At 43.9% G+C, this 21,870-nt stretch overlaps 1 protein-coding gene across 4 annotated transcripts in view; it reads right to left on the minus strand.

The window, feature by feature from the left end:
* FAM131B (family with sequence similarity 131 member B) overlaps positions 1 to 21,870 on the minus strand; it is a 76,211-nt gene that overhangs the window by 51,303 nt on the left and 3,038 nt on the right. The window contains exon 1 of one of the 4 annotated variants that reach the window (XM_043513326.1): positions 2,270 to 2,388. The exons of the other annotated variants lie outside the window; for them this stretch is intronic. The gene's annotated coding sequence lies outside the window, so the exon portion shown is untranslated. Of the gene's footprint in view, positions 1 to 2,269; positions 2,389 to 21,870 lie in introns of those variants that run through there. 4 annotated transcript variants of the gene reach the window in all.

The following is a 21,870-nucleotide window of genomic DNA, read 5'->3' on the forward strand; positions in this document are numbered from 1 at the left end:
TTCCAGCACCAGTCTTCAATTCTCTCCCAGAGCACAGGTCTTGCTCAACCTACATATAAAGTTGATGAGAGCATTTTAAAGGGTGAATGGGTGATATAGCTAATTTGAGGGTGTCACCTTCCAAATGTGAGCAAGTTGATTGCCCTGTTAAAATGATGAGCAACCAGAAAATGAAAAGAAAATTGAGTTTTTGTTTCTGTATAATGTATAAGGAAGGGCTGAAAGGGGTTTGTTTTTGGGGTTGTTTGTTTTTTGTTGTAGCTGTTGTTCTTTTTAGAGTCTTCTTGGGGTTTTTTTATAGTAGTTTTTTACTTTAGAAATTCCGATCTTCTCTTGGAACACCCTACAGATGATTGGCTAACTAGTAGGATGTAACATCACAGGAAAGGAAAGGAAACCTGAGCAACAGAGATAGGAAAGTATTTGTAGTCAGAATGTTTATTTCAAGCTCTTTTTTGGAGGGAAGGGTGGATTCTGTTTTTGTTTAACACAAATTTAACTCAAACATCTGACAAACGGTTTGGTAAAAAGATCTCTTTGTTAACAATTTAACACTAACATCTCTTCAACAACTAAAGGGCAGGAAAGCTTCAATCCAAGTCCTCTGGTCCATCAAATCAGGAAAAGCCAAAGTGGTTATCCCTAGTATTTCTAAGGTAAAGATCAAAGAGATTTAAAAAAAAATCAGACACCATAAAAAAGCAAAACATAAAACAAAATAAAAATGGAGGTGGGGCATCACAAACACTTGTTTCCCTTTTCAACCCACTTTTAAATAAAAGTTAAAGTTCTCAAAGCAATGTGAACTCACCCACGTTGTGACAAATGTCATGGAATATCCAAGGGCTAGACTGGATGAATCTATCTCACTGTGTTCATTTTATATTATTGCCCATTTCTATTTCAGTGGCTAAGGCTGTCACATTCTGTCCCATATGTCCTGCCATGTCTTTCAGTTCTCCAAGACACATACAGTGATTTTCTTAGTAGGTCATTTTTTTCTTTTTTGAGTGGCTTTCTTCTATTTCTGTCTCTTTCTTGTACCTTTTGTATTTTGTAGGAAGAGTGTCTTGTTTTAAATTTCTCTTCTGTCATAATGTTTACAAGTCCATTCTCCTTGGGTTTCCAATGGGCTGTATGTTTTCTCAGTTCCTACTTCCAATCTGTAATCACTGATACTATATTTCATAAGTCTGCCTTTTGTTTTGTTCATTTGACTATAATAAGGTCATCTGTACTGGGCCCACTAACAATCTACTTTGTTGTAATCTTTCAACTGCTCATACAATAGGCCTGATGCTGTCTTTTTTCTTATTTGGTTTAGTGTGAAGTACAATTTTTAAATGTTGTTTTGTCTCTTGGTCCTGATTGTAAATGTCATTGGGAGCTGGAAGTGATGCTACTATATACAGGTATGGAGTGTGTACCTATCACATTTTTAGGTGTTTTGTGATTAAAGCTGGTCACATAATACAAGAAGTGATTTGTAAATAAACATAGTGATTTCCCTCCACTGCTACTGATGGGGTCATATTATTAATTCTTTACAAATAGTCTCCTGTGTTTAAAATGTTCATCATTCCATCAAGGAGCAAACACTATAACGTAATTTAGCTGACCAGCCCCTGAATAATGAAGTTCATTCATTTCTCCTCATAAACTATTAGGCAAACAATAAATACAGTCATGGAAGTTCAGATCAGTCGTTGAGTGATTAATGAATAGAAAAAAGTTAAATTATAAGATAAGATACTCTTGCAGTGACTGAGGAAATGTATGTTGCTTTGACTGCAATGACATCAGAAACAGAATATTCTCTTTTAAAGAGTAACTAGTGGAGACAATCATCTCAGTGCTACATTTCAGCCATTGTTGGAAACAATCCTGTATTAAAAATGGGCCTGATTTTCCTCTCACTTATATTGGCAGAACTGCATTAATTTCAGTGGTAATATTCCTGATCAAATATCAGGTCTGTAGCATTTATTTGCAGATCTTCAGATGCAGGTTAACTGGGGTTTGGTCCCATATGTTATAGTCTTTGGTAAGTACTGGGCCCTGGGTATTTCAAATATATATAAAGTAAAATTGATTGAATGACATTATCTATTCACTTATAATCCTGTACTTCTCTGAAGAGTGAGTGTAAAAATGGCACCTTTGTTCCCTGGTAGTTATTCACTCCTCTGCAGAGGATCAACACAAGCACTATTGTCCTCAAAGAGGGATTTAGTGAAACTGAAGAAGTACATACACACCTTGTGCTTACCTTCCTAACAGAGATGAATTTCAATGAATTTCAACCCCCGTGTCTATTTAGAGTCTTAATTCATGTCTTGAATGATAAAAATAAGTTTTTACTGCTCTTTTCTACATGTTAGCCCTGCAGAGATAGCACAGCTCTGAAAGTGCAAGCTAGGTACTTTTCCGTTTTGGGCCTCATCAACAGAATTGTTTACCAAATGCCAATCAATGACCCCAGTGCAAACCCACTGAGGAAAAAAGAGACTGAACAGGAGCTACAGAGGCATCAAGTGAAGGCAATGAGGTTGCAGAGGAGTCAACACAGGCCTAATTTGGCCTTCATAACCTTGTTTACTTGTGATGATGTGGGAGGAGGAAAGAGCCCAGCTTGCCACTTAGAGCCCAGGCTGAGTCTGTTGGGCTGGTGGTTGGAGAGTATATCTGTGTAAATTGAATAGGGCTTGTTGGAAAATATAATTAATTAACAGTAACAATACATTTCCATTCCAACAACAAAAATTACCATTTTCTGTTCACAGATTGTAGATTTTGTTCATAGATTCTAAGGCCAGAAGGGACCATTAGATCATTTAGCCTGACCTCCTGTATAACATTCAGCCTGGCAGCTGAATCAGGAGCAGTGGGGGCTAGCACTCATGCAATGGAAATATTGGGGGTTTATTTCTAGGTTTCTGCCCCCAGCACATCATTCTGTGTGCATTTGTGAGGAGGGGCCAGAGGAGGAAGTGGAGGCAAGAGTGGGATCCACAGGGGCTGGAGAGGCTCCTGCAGTGCCCAGGGTCAGTCTGAGGATAGAGTGACCAGGTATCTGGTTTTGGACCAGAACACCCGGTCAGAAAGGGTTCCTGGCAGCTCTGGTCAGCACTGCTGACTGGGCCATTGACTGTCCAGTTTGCGGTGGCATATCCGGCTCTTAGTCTTAGGGGTGGCCAGGGAGGGCCATGTGCTGCCCCGCCCGCTGCCTGCAAGGGCAGCTCCCATTGGCTGGGTCAGGGCAGTGAAGGAACTAGCGTGAGCATGACTCGCGAGCGTTCAGTAGGCAGCTGTTGAGGGGTCGCATGGCATGCACCTCTTCTGCTGCTGCCTGGTCCTCTTCTCATGCTCTTCACGTGGCTGGGCTCGAGCTGTAGCACGTGCCCTGCAGTGAACTGCGGTCTGTCTGTTGCCCCATCACCAGCACCCCGGAGTTCGAGGTATGTACATCCCCATCTCCAAGTGCTGGGAATTGGGTTGCACCCCCATCCCCCTCACTGCATCTCTCCCCTGTCCCATCCTGTCCTTCCCCCCACACCTTCCTGTCCCAGCCCTGTACCCCTTATAGCGCTCTCCCACCCATCCTCTCCACCTTCCAGAGCCACCACCCCCATGTCCCTCACCCCCCACAGCCCTGCACCCCATTTACCTCCATACACTGCTACACTCCCATTATGTCCCTATACGCTTCTGTGCCCCCCACATCCTCAAGCACCTGTAGCCTTCTGCCTCCCCCTGCATCCCCATCCACCCCACATACTCCCACACCCACTCCTCTCTCCTTCACTGCTCCCTCTCATCCCCACCCTGCTCTCGTTCTTGCCCTCTTTCCCTCCGCATCCTCTGTCCTCCACCCCCACCCATCTTTTCCCCTCCAGATCACCCTCCTCCTTTCTGGCTGGGTGATTTAGGCAAAAGTGGAATGAAAATTGTGGCACTGGAAAAGTGTATGAAAAAGTGTCTCTGTGTAGGCAAGAGTGTGCATGCATACTTTGTATGTGTGTAAGAGACTGTGTGTCTCTGTGTAGGGAGGTGTGTGTATTGCCGCATGTGTGTATACCTGTGTGAATAAAATTTGCATCCTAACTCTTTGACTTTTATTCATTTTGCTGTCTTGCGCACAAAAAAATTGATGATGTAAAATATGTGCATATTCATTTCATAATAAGTTTTTAAAAGAGAAGGGAACTCTAAAAGAAATGTATTATTTCTTAAAAAGTGAATGTTGTTGACTAGTAATTGAAGAAGGGCCAACGTATCATACATTTCTCCCCACCTTTGTTTAGCTACATTATAAACTCTTTGTTGCAGACTCTCTTTTTATGTGTATGTCCAGCACCTACCACCCTGGAGCCCTTGATCCTAGTTGGGTCTCTAAACACTAAACAACAATTGTAATATTAAATAGTGTGGAAGTATATGCATTAGTGCATGCTAGATGTGTACACATGAATACATATGTGTATCTGCATGTAGGTGTGGGAGTCAGTTTCTACAGATTTATTTATATGGGTATGTGGACAGGTGTGCATTTCTGTGGTTGTGCTCTATGGATTTGTATTTGGGCTCAGGAGTGGGCCTTTAATAGACCCAGTGCAGTTGTGATAATGTGTGATCCTAATCTGACACATAAAATTACAATAACTTTAGTGAACAAAAACGATGGAGCTGGTTACGAAAAATGGGAAGAGGGGAGGGAAAGAATTATGAAAACCTTTGTGAAATTTAATTTTTTTTTACATTACCCTTTTTGACTATTTTGCTGCCAGCTCTAGCATCCTGTAACAAATTAAACCTGAACTTAGCATAGTACATCCATCAAAACTATAAATATGCCTGTTAGGATCTAGCAGTGAAAATGAGTACATGAGAGAGGACAGGGGAAAGCAAGCAATGGAGGGAGGGGAGAACGGAGTGAATGGAGGCAGGGCCTTGGGAAGGGGCGGGTCAGGGTCTCAGGGAAGGGGTGGGGCAGTGGGCAGGGCAAGGGTCTTTTCTGGAATTAGAAAGTTGGCAACCCTAGCTGATGAGCAGGTAAGAAACACACTCCCCACTGCCAAGTCTCACTAGCTCTCATCACTCCCCTTGCAGAGCACCTACCCTGCTCCCCCTCCTATCTCTGAGACCCTGATCCCTCACCTCAACCTGCTGCCCTGATTCTACCCGCTGCCCATTCAGAGCACCTCCACTCCATCCACCACCCATTCAAAGCGAGCTTCCTCTGCTGCATAACACCAGCTATAACACTTCTCCAAAATAAATTCTTCCAACCAGCTGTAAAACCGAACACATCTGATGTGTTGTCACTAAGAAAGGACAAACACAGTCAGAGCCCAAGAGCAGAGTGCAGACACATACTTTATTGGGAAGCAAAACACGTCTAGTGGACACAATTACTTTTTGAATTTAATCTTTTAATCTGGTGTTGATAAAAGGTGCCAGGGTGACAGTCCGAGACACTAAAGTCCTCCATTGGCCACAAGACAGATATTGGCTCAGCATAGACAGCAGCAGTGAGCTAATCATCATGATGTCCCCGCGTCGGCTTGGGTTAACCACTTGAACGTGTACCCATAGAATCAGGCGGTCTTAAATTTGGGCAGCTAGCCCAAGCCACGCCCTGGGCCAGTGTGGCCACACTGCTATTGTTAGTGTGTTAGCATGAGCAGAGCTAGCATGTTTCTGTTCGTCGGTATTGAGAAGCACCATCCCAGCTGGAATGTAGACATACCCTTTGATGCGACTACAACTACAGACTTCATCCTTCTCCACTTAAATTAGTAGAAGTTTTGCCATTTAATCTTTCCCCAGAAGCCATCCCGCCTCCCCAATACCACCTCCTTCCCAAACATTCAGGCCACAATCTAGGTGTTACCTTCGACTCAGCCCTCTCTGTAGATTAGACCAGTCATCCAAGCTGTGTCTAAATCTTGCCACTACTTTCTACACAACATCGCTAATATCTGACCTTTTCTTTCAGTCCACACAGCTAAACTCCGGTTCAGGCCCCTATCATCTTCCATCTTGACTACTGCAACATTCTCCCATTCTGCCCCTTATCCATGGGAGACATGCCCCATAAACATCCACAAAGCCTCCTTTGTCCATAGTCCTCCTTCAAATTCACCTCTCATGTGATGCCTACAAAACTCTTGACAATGGTCCCGCAGTTAGTGTAACCACTGCTTACTATACTGAATATGACCATTCCCACTGTTACCCGTCTCCTCCCTTTGTTGATTTGTTATATGCTAAGATCATAAGCACATGAGGACAGGGTCTATCTGTATGACATGTGTACATGGCCTAGAACAATGGTTCCTACTTTCCTGACTAGGGCTGCAATACAATCAACAAACAATCATAATGATTACAGTAGGTGTGGAATCGCACCCTAAGTGGCCCATTTGTGCCAGACGTGGAGATGGTCTTTGATGAAGATATCATTTCATACATTCCACATCATGATAAGCTGTGTCAAAAGCAAACAGATTTGGCATTTTCTAGAGGGTGCTAGGTTCCTGGTCCAAGTTCTGATAGATCATACAAACCTGCAGTAACTAAAACAGCCAGGCACCTGAACCAGCAACAGGCACCCTGGTCCTTCCACTTGATGTGATTCAAGTTTGTGGTCACCTACGAGCCAGGGACAAGGAATGGGAAGGCGGATGCATTATCACAAAAGAATGAGTTCTACAAACTGGGTGAGGAGACTATGTCCACAATTCTCAAGCCCTCCAAGGTCATTTCTGGCACTGTAGCCTCTGACCTGTTATCCTCAGTCCAATCTGTTACCTAGCAATCACCTTGCCATCCAAACCTATTAAGCCTTAGACCACAACCAGGACCAGACTTTAACAGGAACTTGATGACCTGTTGTATGTACCTCTGTTGCATCCTATGTAGAGTACTGTGACCTTTGCACTAGACCAAGACCCCCATTCGTTCAAGGACACTGGATCTCCTCCAGCCCTTACCCACTCCACCTCGGCTGTGGACTATCATTTCCATGGACATTATCATGGAATTACCACCCTCCCAAAGCCATGCTACCATTCTAGTGGTGATCAACCACTTAACCAAGATAGTGTATTTTGTTCCATTGCAGGTGCCTCCTCCCTCTGCTCAGGAGACAGCCTGCTTGTTTGTGAACAACATCTTTCATCTCCACTGCATGCCTGAAGGATAATGTCTGACTGAGGATCCCAATTTATCTCCTACTTCTGGTGAGAATTTCTATGCTGTCTGAGTATCTATGCCCTAATCTCACTGGCCTATCACCCAAGCACCAATGGGCAGGCAGAGCAAGTCAGTCAAGCCCTTGAACTACATGGCTTCCTAAATCTATCATCAATATTACTGACTGTCCCTGATCCCTCATGCTGAATTTGCTTATAGAAACCACCAAGCACACTCCCTTCTTTGCTCACTATGGTTTCTATCTTTGTGCTCATCCAGAAATCCCCTCTGAATCATCAATGCCCACTGCTACCAAACTCACAACTCACATCCAGCAAACTCTCCAAGAACTCCAGAGGCAATTAGAAGTCACCAGGGAAACTTACAAATGGCATGCTGACCTATCCCTCCAGTTGACACCTGGCTTTGGGGTAGAGAGCCAAGAAGAACATGTGCTTCAGCAGATTCTAGACTCTCATTGGGTCCAAGGGAAACTGCAATATGTAATTGACTGGAATGGGTACATCCCCCACAAACGTTCATGGGAATGTACAGAACACTTCCCTGCCCCGGCTCTCCTGCGTGCCTTTCACCATATTTACCCTTAGAAACCAGACCCCAGGGCCTAGATGGTGCTCTCCAAAGGAGAGTATTGTCTAGAATCAGGACCTGCAGCAGACCTAATCTCCAAGCAGTTTCATCATGACAACTGGCCTGCAGCAGGTTGCCTGATTCACCATGCCACCTGATTGGCTGCAGGGGCAGCAGGCCGGCTCTTAAGCTGGCAGCAGTAGCTCGCTGGCTGCTCAATGCTCATGCTCACCAGTGTGCATGCTCCTGTGTTACCTTGTTTCTGCTGTCTCTGCCTTGCACCCAGCTTCACCTCTGTATTATCCTCTCCTTGAGTGCTACCCTGCTCGCTCCAGTTCCTGGCCTCCGGCTTGACCCTTGGCTCTGGTATCCAGTTCCTGACCTCTGGTTTGACCCTTGACTTTGGCTTCTGACTGCTGACTTCAGTTGTGATCCTAGTCCTTGATTCTTGATGCCTGCTGCAATCACTAGGCCTGATGCCTGCTCCAACCACTAGACTAAATCGCCGTCATCCTGGTTGGCTGAAAACAGTGTAAACAGTGTCTGAATGAGCTCTCCCCTGACATCTAGTGATGAGCTGTGGAAGAACACTTCAGGAGTTGACCTCATTTGCATTGGCACACCCACTCTGCCTAGGTGCTCAGCAGGATGGGATTGCTTGTCCAAATGATCACTTTTGGCTTGTGTTGGATTCCCCAATCTCCTTGTTATTGGGGTAGCAGTAATAAAGGGTTGTTATCCTTGATATGTGCATCAAAGGCAGCAGAACTATGCTTGGCATACCCTGACTGAGGGATTCACCCTCAACGAAACAGCATTCACAAGGCAGGGGACATGGGTTCCAAAGCCTAGTGAGGGGAGAGAGAGTGGGGATAGGTACTTGTACCTGGTGGTGTGGGTGCTGCTTAAGGGCTTTAGGCACCATTTGATACTTCCTCTCTCCACTGTGTAATAAAAAAGATAATTTAGGCTCAATTGAGAATCTTCTTACACACCACAGAGCTGAAATCATTGATATGTAGGTCTCAGCATTAGACCTGCTTTGGGACAGTATCTTTAATGTAAGGGGCTACCCAGTGTGCACCAGCAGTGAGGCTCTGCTACTAACAGCTGTGATCCCTAAGAGCTGTTAAGGGGTGGGACCTGAAGACATCCCGGCAAGCAGCCAGCAAGGTGGCTGGTGATGAGGAGCGGTGAGTGAATGCCTGGACAGTGGAGCAAGCATGGTGTCTTCTTACACCCTTCCTCCACCTAGGGTGGGAGGTGAACTCTGAAGATGCACTCTGAACTCTGGGCCTGCACTGATCCAGGACAAGAACTGTGACTGGGGTGCGGAGAAGGGATGGGCATGTTAAAGGGATTTTTGGTTGCTTAATTTAAGAATCTGAGGGAAAAGGACGCTGCCCAACCTACTTAGGCAGGGTAAGGTGGGTCTTTTGCTCATGGTTTATGTTTATGAACCCTGTTTGTGGCATTTTCCCAAATTAATACCCAGTTACTTCCCTCCTTTTATTAAAAGTTTCTTTGCTACACTCAGACTCTGTGCTTGTGAGAGGGGAAGTATTGCCTCTTAGAGGCACCCAGTGAGTGGTGTGTATTTGTTCCAGGTCATTGGGTGGGGGCTCTAACTAGTTTTGTGTTGTATTGTTGAAAAGGAACCCCTAGATACTGAACCCGGCCCTTGTTGCTGCCAACTCTGAATGGCAGAAGGGTTACAACTGCACAGATAACTTGAGTGTTACCCCTGACTTGACTCATGTCCACACACAAAAATCATCATGCTTTTAACTCAAGCTAGCTGGCCTATCATGGTGGTAAGCTGAATCTTGAGAGATGCTGATGCTCAAGCTAGTGGTGCAGTAGAAATGCAACATCTTGAGATACAATTCATCAGTAGCTAATCCAAGAACTCTGTGTAGCTTGAAAGCGTGTCTCTCTCACCAATAGAAGTGAGTCTAATAAAATATATTACCTCACCCACCTTGTCTCTCTAATATCCTGGGACCAACATGGCTATAAATACACGGCATATAATTCCAATGTTGTCTTGCAGTGTGGTAAGTCTCACCAGAGCAAAGCTAGTGTGAGTTCATTTGTTAAGACTCCCCTTTATACTCATTACAACTGAGGCCAGTCTCTACTATGGGGACTATAGTAGCATAGATACAGCACTGCAGCTCTGCCAGGATAACCCCATAATGTAGATGCCGCCTACAGTGATGGGAAGGGGTTTTTCCATCACTGTAGGAACTCCATCTCTCTAAGTGATTGTAACAGAAGCATTCTTCTGTTGACCTAGCTGTGTCAGCATATTTATGTCACTCAGGGATGTGGATTTTTTACATCTCTAAGCACTGTAGCTATGTCAACTTAAATATTAAGTATAGACTAGACCTGAGTCCTGCCTCTTCTATATCATGGGGGGCACTACATATCTTTCAGAAAATTATGGTCCTACTCAGAGGCGGGCAAAATGTTTCAACCAAAACTTTTTTCTGTGAAAATTATAGTTCAGACAACACCAAAAATATTCATGAATTCCTGTAAATTTCACCAAATTGTTTCAATCAAAAAATCAAAATATTTTGTTTAGACATTTTTGAAAGAAAACAATTCAAATTTTTATTCAAAATAAATGTGTGTGAAATTTTCTTCAATTTTATCAAAACATAATTAAAAAGTGTTATGCTTGAAAATTAAATGAAATATTTCAATAATTTTGGAAATTTTTTAGTCTTTTTTTTTATTTTGAAAATGAAATTTCTTGTATTCTTCCATTTCCTAAAAAAAAAGAAAAATTAAAATCATTTTCAATTCAACCTAAAACCACACAAACACACACTTTATTGTTAGGAATTGGCAGCAAATCAAAAAGTTCATTATTTGCCCAGCTCTAGTCCTGACTAGCAATATGCAGAACTGTCTTCCTTCCATCATTGTACATGCTACTGTCATCTCTGAGCCATTGCATGTCCTCATATAAGGTTGCAAGGTGTCTGTAGCGGGGTGAGCACCAGCTCCAGCCCTGAAGGGGTTGGAAAAGCCCTGTAGAGGGCTGGGGAAGGGAGCAAAACCCCAGCTGACTGGGGGAAGTGGTGGAAGCTGAGGGCCCTGCCCCAATCAGGGCCCAGCTGGCTCTATAAAGGCTTTGAGCCAGAAGTTTCAGTAGAGATTCTCTATAGCTTGGAGAGAGAGGGACTTGGCTGAGAAAGTACCTAGATTGGGAGCAGGGCTGGGGAAGGCCAAGGGAGCCGGTGAGCTTGGGCCTAGGAAAGCCCCAGGCTGCAGGCCTGGGAAGGCCTGTTAGGTACAGGGGTTGCAGGGGCTGCCACAGGTGGCAGAGGTAGCAGGTCCAAACCTCCTTGCCTGTGATGAGTGGCTTATATTGCAGTCTGCCCCAGGGAACAGGGGCTAGTTGGTGACTGGCAGTAGCTTAAGAGACTGAGGTGAGGTGGGGATAATGGGTGGGGGTTCCCCTGGGAGGGGGAGACCCAGAACTGTGGGGGTTCTGCCAGGGGGCAGCACCCAGTGAAAGGGGCACTGGGGTCTTGGGAGGGACATGGGAGCCAGCAGCAAGGCAAGACACCGGCCTGAAGGGGGCGCTTCAGAGGCTGGAATGCTAATTCCCTGAGATGACCAGCAGGAGGCACTGCCGGTGAGTCTGCGTCTGGTTACAGTGTCATAAAATCCCATTTCATTTATATTCTTACTGAGCTGCTCAGTCATGAAACTGCTCAATCACTCTCTCTAGGGAAAGGGAACATGTCACTCTGTGTAATAACTGGAAAGAACCACTCAGCATGCTTCAGCCAGGATGGCACCTCACCTTCCACCCAGAAGAGATTGGTTATACACCTCAGTCAATGGGAGATTGCATTGCCATTAGTTTTTACAAAACACATCATGCAGAGTAATTGAGAAATCTTCACCTTCAACAAGGAGGGTGGTCCAACTGGCTCAAGAGAGATTGGCTTTAACATGACTGAACTGACTTCCTAGTGAACTGTCAGGAATCAGGGCCTGCCGCAGAGCCAATCTCTGGGCACCCTAACCAGCACAGCTGGCCTGTTTGGCTACACTGCCAGATTGGTGGAAAGAGTCATCAGACCAGCTGTTAAGCCCAGCAGCAGAAGTTTGGTGGCTGTTCAAAGCATTCACCCACAGCTGTGATAGCTCCTGCCTTCTTTCCAGCCCTGCTCTCACTTGGGCTTATTCCAGGTAACCCAGTTCTGATCCATGGTTCTGATTCCTGGCTTCGACTTCTGCTCTGACCTTGGGCTCCTATTCCTGGTGACTGACTCCTACTCCAACCAGCAGGCCTGACTATCCACATCATGGTCTCTGACATGAAGAAGCTGGAAAACTGACCACCAACAAGTCCGCTTCACAGAAGCGGGAGCCTGGATGAACACACTGAAAAGTTCCGCAGGAAAATGCTCTGCCACATCTATAATCAAGGCAACTAACTTCTTTCATTGTCTGTACTATAGATCCAGTACAGGGTTCCTTGTACAATGTGATTATGCAGCTGCATAATAATCTTGTTTTTCTTGAAGTTGGTACATAACTGTGCTCCAGACTCCATGTTTTCATTTTAAAAAACTGAAATCTCTTGCAGCTGGCTGGCAGCAGTCTGGGAGACACTCTGTGGTCCATGTGTGTTGTGTCCTACCATTACAACCAATTCCATACAGCATCTGAATCTGTTACAGCCCCTCCTATGGAACCTAGCACTTTAGCTTAAGTTGGCTTTCTGTTCTGGGTCCCTGATGTCAGCCACAATAAGTCATCACACCGGCACAGCCACTGTCCATGAGGTACCAGATCAGCACAGATCTTCAGTTCCCAATGCTGTAAATGTGCCAGCTTTCACATCCAATAAGTCAACTTAATCTTTTGTTCAAAGTTTAAAAACAATGTGCTAGTGTTACCAGACTAAGGGCTTTTCTACATAGCAAGTTAGTGTGCAGTAAGCTAGGGTGTGAATTTAAAGTGCACTAGTTACTCCGCACTAACTTCCTATTTGGACATTCTTACTGAGCACTAAGGGTATATCTACACAGGATAAAAGACCTACAGCTGGCTCAGGTCAGCTGACTTGGACTAGGGGCCTTGGGCTATGGGGCTAAATTGCTTTGTAGATGCCCGGGCTCTAGGACCTTCTCCCTCACAGGGGTCCAGAGCTTGGACTCCAACCCAGGCCCAAACATCTACAAAACAATTTTTCAGCCTCAAAGCCTGAGTCCCATGAGCTTGAGTCAGCTGACCCAGGCCTGCCAAGGCTTTTTTATCCCTGTGTAGACATAGCACACTTAAGGTATCAGGCAGTTTGACTTAGTATACTTCCAAAGAGCATTAAACTAATGTACACAAGGTTACTCTCCATGGTCAGTAAGCGTGTCCACATAGGCAGTTAGTGTAGAGGAGCTGCTGTGCACCGGCTCGTGTTGGCTTTTTCCCCATGTAGACAAGCCCTAATGCACTAAGATGGTCTGGAGAAAGACACCCTGATCATAGAATATCAGGGTTGGAAGGGACCTCAGGAGGTCATCTAGTCCAACGCTCCACTCAAAGCAGGACCAATCCCCAACTAAATCATCCCAGCCAGGGCTTTGTCAAGCCTGACCTTAAAAACCTCTAAGGAAGGAGATTCCATCACCTTCCATTTCCCTAGGCATCCCATTCCAGTGCTTCACCACCCTCCTAGTGAAAAAGCTTTTCCTAATATCCAACCTAAACCTCCCCCACTGCAACTTGAAACCATTACTCCTCGTTCTATCATCTAGTACCATTAAGAACAATCTAGATCCATCCTCTTTGGAACCCCCTTTCAGGTAGTTGAAACCAGCTATCAAATCCCCCCTCATTCTTCTTTTCTGCAGACTAAATCACAGTTCCCTCAGCCTCTCTTCATAAATCATGTGCTCCAGCCCCCTAATCATTTTTGTTACCCTTTGCTGAACTCTTTCCAATTTTTCCACATCCTCCTTGTAGTGTGGGGCCCAAAACTGGACACAGTACTCCAGATGAGGCCTCACCAATGCCGAATAGAGGGGAATGATCACGTCCCTTTATCTGCTGGCAATGCTCCTAGTTATACAGCCCAAAATGCTGTTAGCTTCCTTGGCAACAAGGGCACACAGTTGACTCATATCCAGCTTCTCATCCACTATAACCCCTAGGTCCTTTTCTGCAGAACTGCCGCCTAGCCACTTGGTCCCTAGTCTGTAGCGGTGCATGGGATTCTTCTGTCCTAATTGCAGGACTCTGCACTTGTCCTTGTTGAACCTCCTCAAATTTCTTTTGGCCCAATCCTCTAATTTGTCTAAGTCCCTCTGTATCCTATCCCTACCTTCCAGCATATCTACAACTCCTCCCAGTTTAGTGTCATCTGCAAACTTGCTGAGGGTGCAATCCATGCCATCCTCCAGATCATTAATGAAGATATTGAACAAAACCTGCCCTAGGACCAACCCTTGGGGCACTCTGCTTGATACCGGCTGCCAACTAGACATGGAGCCATTGATCACTATCTGTTGAGCCCAAAAATCTAGCCAGCTTTTTATCCATCTTATAGTCCATTCATCCAGCCCATACCATTTTAACTTGCTGGCAAGAATACTGTGGGAGACCGTATCAATAGCTTTGCTAAAGTCAAGGAATAGCATGTTCACTGCTTTCCCCTCATTCATAGAAGTTGTCCTCAGTATTATGGCTGATACCCTCAGACCACCAAGGAATTCAAAAAGCAGTGAAGAGGTGGCTTAGTCAGCTCAGAGGTACCTGGCTACTGAGGCAGGTGGCCCACCAAGGGGATTTTCAAAGATCTTTCCTGAGAGTAATAAATTGGGGCAAGGGGATATAACTAGGAGTCATGAAATGAAATTCAATAAAGGAATATTTCAGGCTGCATATCAGCAAATATTTACTAACGGTGAGATCTAATAGATGGTGGAATATTCTCCACAAGGGAGATTGTAAACCTACTAGGACAGGAACCAGGGTGGATAAATATCAATGATTTAAAAAAAAATTTAATTTGGATTTTGATAAAATGCTTTTTGAGGAAAAACCTATATAAAGATAGTTTTAGTGAAGACACATTGTAGCTCAAAGATATCTCATCATGGAATAGGGATTATAAATTCTAATTCTATCGTATGAGACAATATATTTGTGTAATGTTTAAGAAAAGGTTTGTAAATGAGTTCCAATAGTTCATGGATTAGGGACTCAATCTTATGGGGTTCCAGGGGCTTCTGTATAGATTATTTAGGTTAATCTTTCTATCTACCCAATGGGACTCAGTGCTCAGTCTAGAAGATACCATCAGAGATGCTGAGTTTTGCAGTTCTCAAAATGTGGATTTGTGTCTCCAGAGATAACATACTTGTTAACAGCAAAAATTTTTTAAATGAATAAAAAATATATCAAGGTGAGAACTAACAGACCTCAATCCTACTGTCCCTCTGCAAATTTGTGTAGACAGAGTCAATCCCTTACCTCTCTCTAAAAGTACAAAGATTTTTTTAAAAAAATCAGTGAATAGAAGATTGTTGGGGGGTAGGGGGGAAGATCTGGACAAGGAGAAGCAGCTTGGAGATAAATGGTGAGAAGGGAGGGAGAGGCAGTAGAAACAAGAGTGAAACTGTTTGAGCAGCATATTCCAGAAGTCTTGAGGTCTTTGAGTGTAGCCTTCATTGATTTGAGATCTACTATATCATTCTCTCACTAGAAGGGAAAACCTATAATGGCAGCAGGCCGTAAGAGAGACCCAGTTTGGGAATATTTTAATGAAGTTCCTCTACCTGTGGGTAAGACAGGCATGCGTGCAAAATGCAAACAGTGCAAGAAAGAAACAACATCATGAAAAATGTTCCTTCTCAAGAGGAAGCTGTGTTGAAGATGATGATGAAAGGAACATGTCTGAACATGCAGTATCTTCAGGTTGGTAAACTTTTTTTTACTTCATACTTCTTTCTTAAGGACTGCCTGTCTTCCTTCTGGACTATTCTTGAATTCTCATGTTTGAGCAAAAAATATAGTAATTCTATGGTAGGGGTTCCTAAACTTGGTTCTCGGCTTGTTCAGGGTAAGTCCCTGGCAGGCTGTGAGACACTTTGTTTATCTGAGCGTCCGCAGGTATGGCGTTCGCAGCTTCCAGTGGCCGCGGTTTGCCGTCCCGGGCCAATGGGAGCTGCAGGAAGTGGTGCCCAGCCCGTGCCAGTTCCTGCAGCGGCAAACCACAGCCACTGGGAGCTACGAGCGGCCGTACCTGCAGATGCTCAGGTAAACAAAGTGTCTCGCAGCCTGCCAGTTACCCTGAACAAGCCTCGAATCAAGTTTGGGAACCCCTGCTCTATGGTACTAGCATTTTAGATGCAGTTGTGATTATTTAAAAAAAAAAAAAATTGAAATAGGCAGATCATCCTTCTACAATTTCAACTTTAAAGTAGTACTGAGTGTCAGTGAATGCAATGAGTAATACTAAATGAGCAGTATGGTGGTAGTAATTAAATAACTGCATTGATTTATTTTGTTTAGGAGAATCCATCCTCAACATACAGGATTCTGAAGACTATCCACCTTCAAGATCACTATCATTTTCTATAGTTTCAGAGTTATCTGCCAATGATAGTGTTTCAGTCATATCATGTATGTCACATAGCCACCATATATCACCTGTAGCAAAAAAAAAAAAAATCTCCATCATCCAGAAAAAACCATAGATAAATTTGTGATATGAACTAGCAGATTACAAAAAGTGGTAATTGATGAAAAAAATTGCCTGGTTTGTTTATGCAACAAACTCTCCTTTCCGTATCATTGAGAACTCACACTTCAATAACGTGGTTCAGTCATTAAGACCAGGATAGAGTCCACCCAACAGAGCAGATGTTGAAGTCAAATTGCTGGCTAATGTATATGAAAGAAATTGAACAGTGTGCAAAAGGTCTAGAGGGCAAAATTGTTAACCTGAGTCTTAATGGATGGAGCAATGTCCACAATGATCCTGTTGTATGTGCTTGTGTGACAAAAGAAGAAGGGAATGTCTTCCTTACAGAAATACTTGATACATCAGGAAATGCACACAGAGCAGAACACTTATAAGAAGTAGCAGTAAAAGCTATAACAAACTGGGGGGGGGGGGGATTCAAATGTGTATTATGCAGTTTGGTCACAGACAATACTGCAAATGTATCCAAGATGAGAAGAAATTATTTAGAAGAGAGTCACAAGCTAACAACATATGGTTGCAATGCTCATTTGATGCACTTCCTAGCCAAAGACTTCAGTGTTCCATAAATAAAGGCTAATGTTGAAATTGCTAAATTCTTCTGTAACAACCGCTTTGCAGCAGCTGCTCTGGAAAAAAAACAGTGGGAGGAGCCAAGCTAAGTCTCCCACAAGACGTGCGATGGAACTCAGCAGTGAACTGTTTTGAGCACTATATCAAGAACTGGCGTAATCTGATGACAGTTTGTGAACAAAATCATTAAAAAATAGATGGCACTGTCACAGCCAAAGTTCTCAATATTGGGCTTAAGAGAAATGTTGAACACATGCTGAGTATCCTGAAGCCTATTGCTGTAGCCTTGAACAAAATGCAGGGAAACAGCTGTTTTATTGCTGATGCTGTTGAAATTTGGAAGGAACTGAGTGAGATCTTAAAAAGAGAAATATGCAATGACAGAGTTACATTACAAGCATTTAAAAAAACAAACAAATGGGACAAGCACTATACCCAGCTCATTTCCTTACAAATATTCTCAATACTCTGTATCAGGGTCAAATCTTAGCCAACTCCTCCTCTTCAGCAGTTATGACATGGCCATCTAGCAATCATCCCTCCATAATGCCAACTATAATAAACTTCAGAGCTAAGGGTGAACCATACAAGAAATATATGCTTGCTGATGATGTTTTAAAGAAAGTCACACCAGTGAACTGGTGGAAGCCATTTAAGCACTTGGATTCAGAGACTGTTGAAGTGATAATATCTCTTTTAAGAGCAGTAGCTTCTTCTGCCGGTGTAGAAAGAATATTTTTCTTCCTTTGGACTAATTCATTCCAAATTGAGAAATCGTGGTTTCTCTTTTCCAGATTCAGAACAAACAGGAAAATGAAGGTGAAGACGACTGAGTTAGCTGCAGAAGCCAATATTTTAAGTTTCTCATGTTGACCTGGCTGACAGTCTGTCAAATGAAATATTTAAAAAAAAAAATTAAACTATTTTAGTTAAAAACAATTTTAATAAAAACAAACCTGATTTTAAAAAAATTGAATGTTTAACTAAATTAAAAAATTCATGTTTGTTTTGTTATGTGATACAGCATGGCCAGAAGGCAGCAGGAGAGTGATAGAGGAGAGATATGCAAGTCCCAGGATGAGGAGAAGCCTTATTCCCTGTAGAGGGAAGAAAGGTTTCTATAGATTAATTAAAAGCACCTGAAGCCAATTAGAGCACCTGAAGCTAGTCACCTGATAACCTTCCCCCCCCCCCCCCCGCACACCTGGCTTGTGCAGAGAGAGGGCAGGAAGCCCCACAAGCTAAAGAGCAGGAGAGGGAAGTAGCCCAGGGGAAGGAAGCACTAGTTCAAGTGGTTTACCACTATCCCGAGGGCCCGTGGGCTGTGATCCAGAGTAGAGGGTGGGCCCGGGTCCCTCCCTCTCCACTATCCTTCTCTGGGTTACTAGTGGGACAGTAAATACCCTGGTTCAGGGGCAGGAAACTGTGCCCTGAACCCCCCCAAGAAGAGGAAGAGCGGGACCCATCATAATTGTACCGGCAATTTGCCACATGTGGTATTAGCAGTGGGATCTCCACACTGGGGACTTAAACCAGGGTTAACCAAAACCATCCCATTCCCAAGATGGACGACATGGTCAAGGCTCCAATACAAGCCACTGTGGCTCAGCAGGAGGCTACCCAAATTAAAGCAACTGCCCAACAGGAGGTGACTCGGGTACAGCAGGAGATTAATCAGCTGTTGATGAATCAGGCTGCCCAGGACCGAGCTCTGCTACAGGAGCTGGCAAACCAGATGAAGGCCCTTATGGAGCAGAACCACAATTGTGACGGAGCCTGGACTATATGGGCCAGCCACTGCCTACAAAAAGTGACATGGGAGGATGATGTAGAGGCGTACCTCCTGGCATTTGAGAGAACAGCCCTGCGGGAGGCCTGGCCCCGAGATCAGTGGTCACCCTGTTCCTGTGTGGAGAGGCCCAGAAGGTCTACTACAATATGGCTGCAGAGACTGCGAAGGATTACCCCCAGATGAAGGCAGAGATCCTGGCCAGATCCGGAGTAACCACAGCGTTGTGAGCCCAGAGGTTTCATGAATGGCAGTATACAGAGGACAAGACACCGCGATCGCAATGGTTTGACCTGATGGGACCTGAGGGTTTGGGAATAGAGGGCTGGGGGGGGCAACCAAATAGCCCGAGGCAGAGGGTAGCAACCCAGATAAGGGGTCGGTGTTACGAATGTGGGGAATTGGGCATATAGCAGCTCAATGCCCCAACGTGGAAGAGCCTATGCAGTGTAATCTGGGGGATCCTGGGGAACAATGTGGCCTAATCGGCCTGATAGGGGTCACAATGACCTCACATGGGTATACAAGGTCAGTAAAGATGAATGGTATTGTGACCATAGCATTAGTAGATTCCGGGAGTGCTGTCACATTGGTCTTGGGGAAGCTGGTGGGGCAAAACCAACTAACCCGGGCCAAAACCACAGGGGTAACGTGTTCATGGCACTGTAAATTTCTACCCCACAATCCCAGGCAGCAATATAATGATATAGGAGAGATATGTAAGTCCCAGGATGAGGAGAAGCCTTATTCCCTGTAGAGGGAAGAAAGGTTTCTGTAGATTAATTAAAAGTACCTGAAGCCAATCAGAGCACCTGAAACTAGTCACCTGATAAAAAAAAAAACCCTGCTTCAATTAGCCAGGGAAAGGAGTTGGAGCAGAGTGGTTTGGAGTTGGAGAGGAGAGCAGTTTGAAGGAGTTGGAGCAGAGACCAGTTTGGAGAAGTGCCGTGGCTGGCTAGAAGACCAAGACCCTAGGTAAAGAGACACCTGGCTTGTGGGGGGGGAAGGAAGCCCCACAAGCTGAAAAGCAGGAGAGGGAAGAAGCCCAGGGGAAGGAAGCACTAGTTCAAGTGGTTTACCACTATCCCTAGGGCCCTTGGGCTGGGACCCGGACTAGAGAGTGAGCCCGGGTCCCTCCCTCTCCACTACCCTTCTCTGGGTTACTAGTGGGATAGTAAATACCTAATTCAGGGGCAGGAAACTGTGCCCTGAACCCCCTCTCCCGCCCCTCCCCCCCCCAGAAGAGGAAGCGCAGGACTCATCATAATCGTACCGGCAATTTGCCACAGTTAAAATATTATATGTTTGCTGTTTGAAGAAAAAAATCCAGAATACATAATGTTGTTGTTTTAGTTAAATAAAATAATTTAAATGTCAGTCTGGTGATGTTCTCCTAATACAGCATGGCAAGAAAATCCTCCAAATACTAATGATTAACCTGTTGAATGGGAGATAGTTCACCTCCCAATGACTTCATAAATATCTGCTTCACTTACCTTTTGGTAAATGAAATAACCAAACAATCATTCATTTTCTGATATCTCTGTAAAATTAATTTGAAAAGTTTTCAAAATAAATCACTTTTAAAATGTATAGTGTAAGTTTCATTTTTAGACGGTACACATCTCTGGGTTGTGAAGAATATGTATTAAGGTTATAACAATCAACAAGAATGCACTTTTATGTAGAAATCCATGATTTGAGTCTTCCTGACTAGTGATTTAACTCATGATTTAAATCGATTTGATTTAAATCAAATCCACCCTGAATGGAACTGTTTTTTTTTTAAATTCAGGAATTGTACAGCACCTAGCACAATGGGGCTCTTGATCCATGACTAAGGCTCTTAGGTGCTATGGTAAGAAATAATGATGTGGGAGAAACCACTTGGATTTCTTAACATTGGAATGGACAAAGCCCTAGAGCAATCCTAAGGAAAAATCCAGCAGTGGTGTATGAGGGACTAAATGTGATTTATTAGGTCTTTTCTATCATAACTTCCATAATCCAAAGTGCTGAGTTGAAAACTATTCCGATTCAGAGATACAACCAGTATAGTATCATTGCTCCCCCCATTTCTAGCCCCACAACCATTTGATCTGAGTGATGGAACATGTAGACCCCATATTAAATCAATTCTGCAAGAAACAGGGCAGCAAGATTCATAGATTCCAAGGCCAGAAGGGATCACTGAGATCATCTAGTCTGACCTCTGGTATAACATAGGTCATAGAACTTCCCTGAAAAAATTCCTAGGGGAGATCTTTTAGACAAACAATTCAATCCTGATTTAAAAATTCTAAGTGATGGAGAACCCACCATCACTCTTGTTAAATTGTTCCACTGGATAATTGCTCTCACTTTTAAAAATGTACACCTTTTTTCCAGTCTGAATATTTCTAGTTTCAACTTCCAACCACTGGATCATGTTATATCTTTCTATACTAGATTGAAGAGCCCATTATCAAATATTTATTCCCCATATATATATATATACACTTGTAGATGGTAATCAATTCATCCCTTAATCTTCCCTTTGTTAAGCTAAATAGATTGAGCTCCTTGAATCTGTCACTTGAAGGGATGTTGTCCAATCCTTTAATCATTCTCGTGGCTCTACTCTCAACCCTCTACAATTTATCAACATTCTTCTTGAATTGTGGACACCAGAACTGCACACAATAGTCCAGCAACAGTCACTTCAGTGCCAAATACAGAGCAAATATAACATCTCTACTCCTACTTGAGATTCCCCTGTTTATGCACTCCAGGATTGCACTAGCTCTTTTGACCATGTTAGCTGATTATCCCACAGGACCCCCAAATCATTTTCAGAGTCAATGCTTCCCAAATTAGAGTCCTGAAACTATGGTCTACATATTTTGTTCTTCAATGTATACATTTACATTTAGCCATATCAAAACGCATATTGTTTGCTTGCAGGCAGCATACCAAATGAGCCAGTACCACTTCCCCAATTTTT

This window comes from Dermochelys coriacea, chromosome 1 (genome assembly GCF_009764565.3).
Source record: "Dermochelys coriacea isolate rDerCor1 chromosome 1, rDerCor1.pri.v4, whole genome shotgun sequence".
In the NCBI taxonomy this organism is placed as follows: domain Eukaryota; kingdom Metazoa; phylum Chordata; order Testudines; family Dermochelyidae; genus Dermochelys; species Dermochelys coriacea.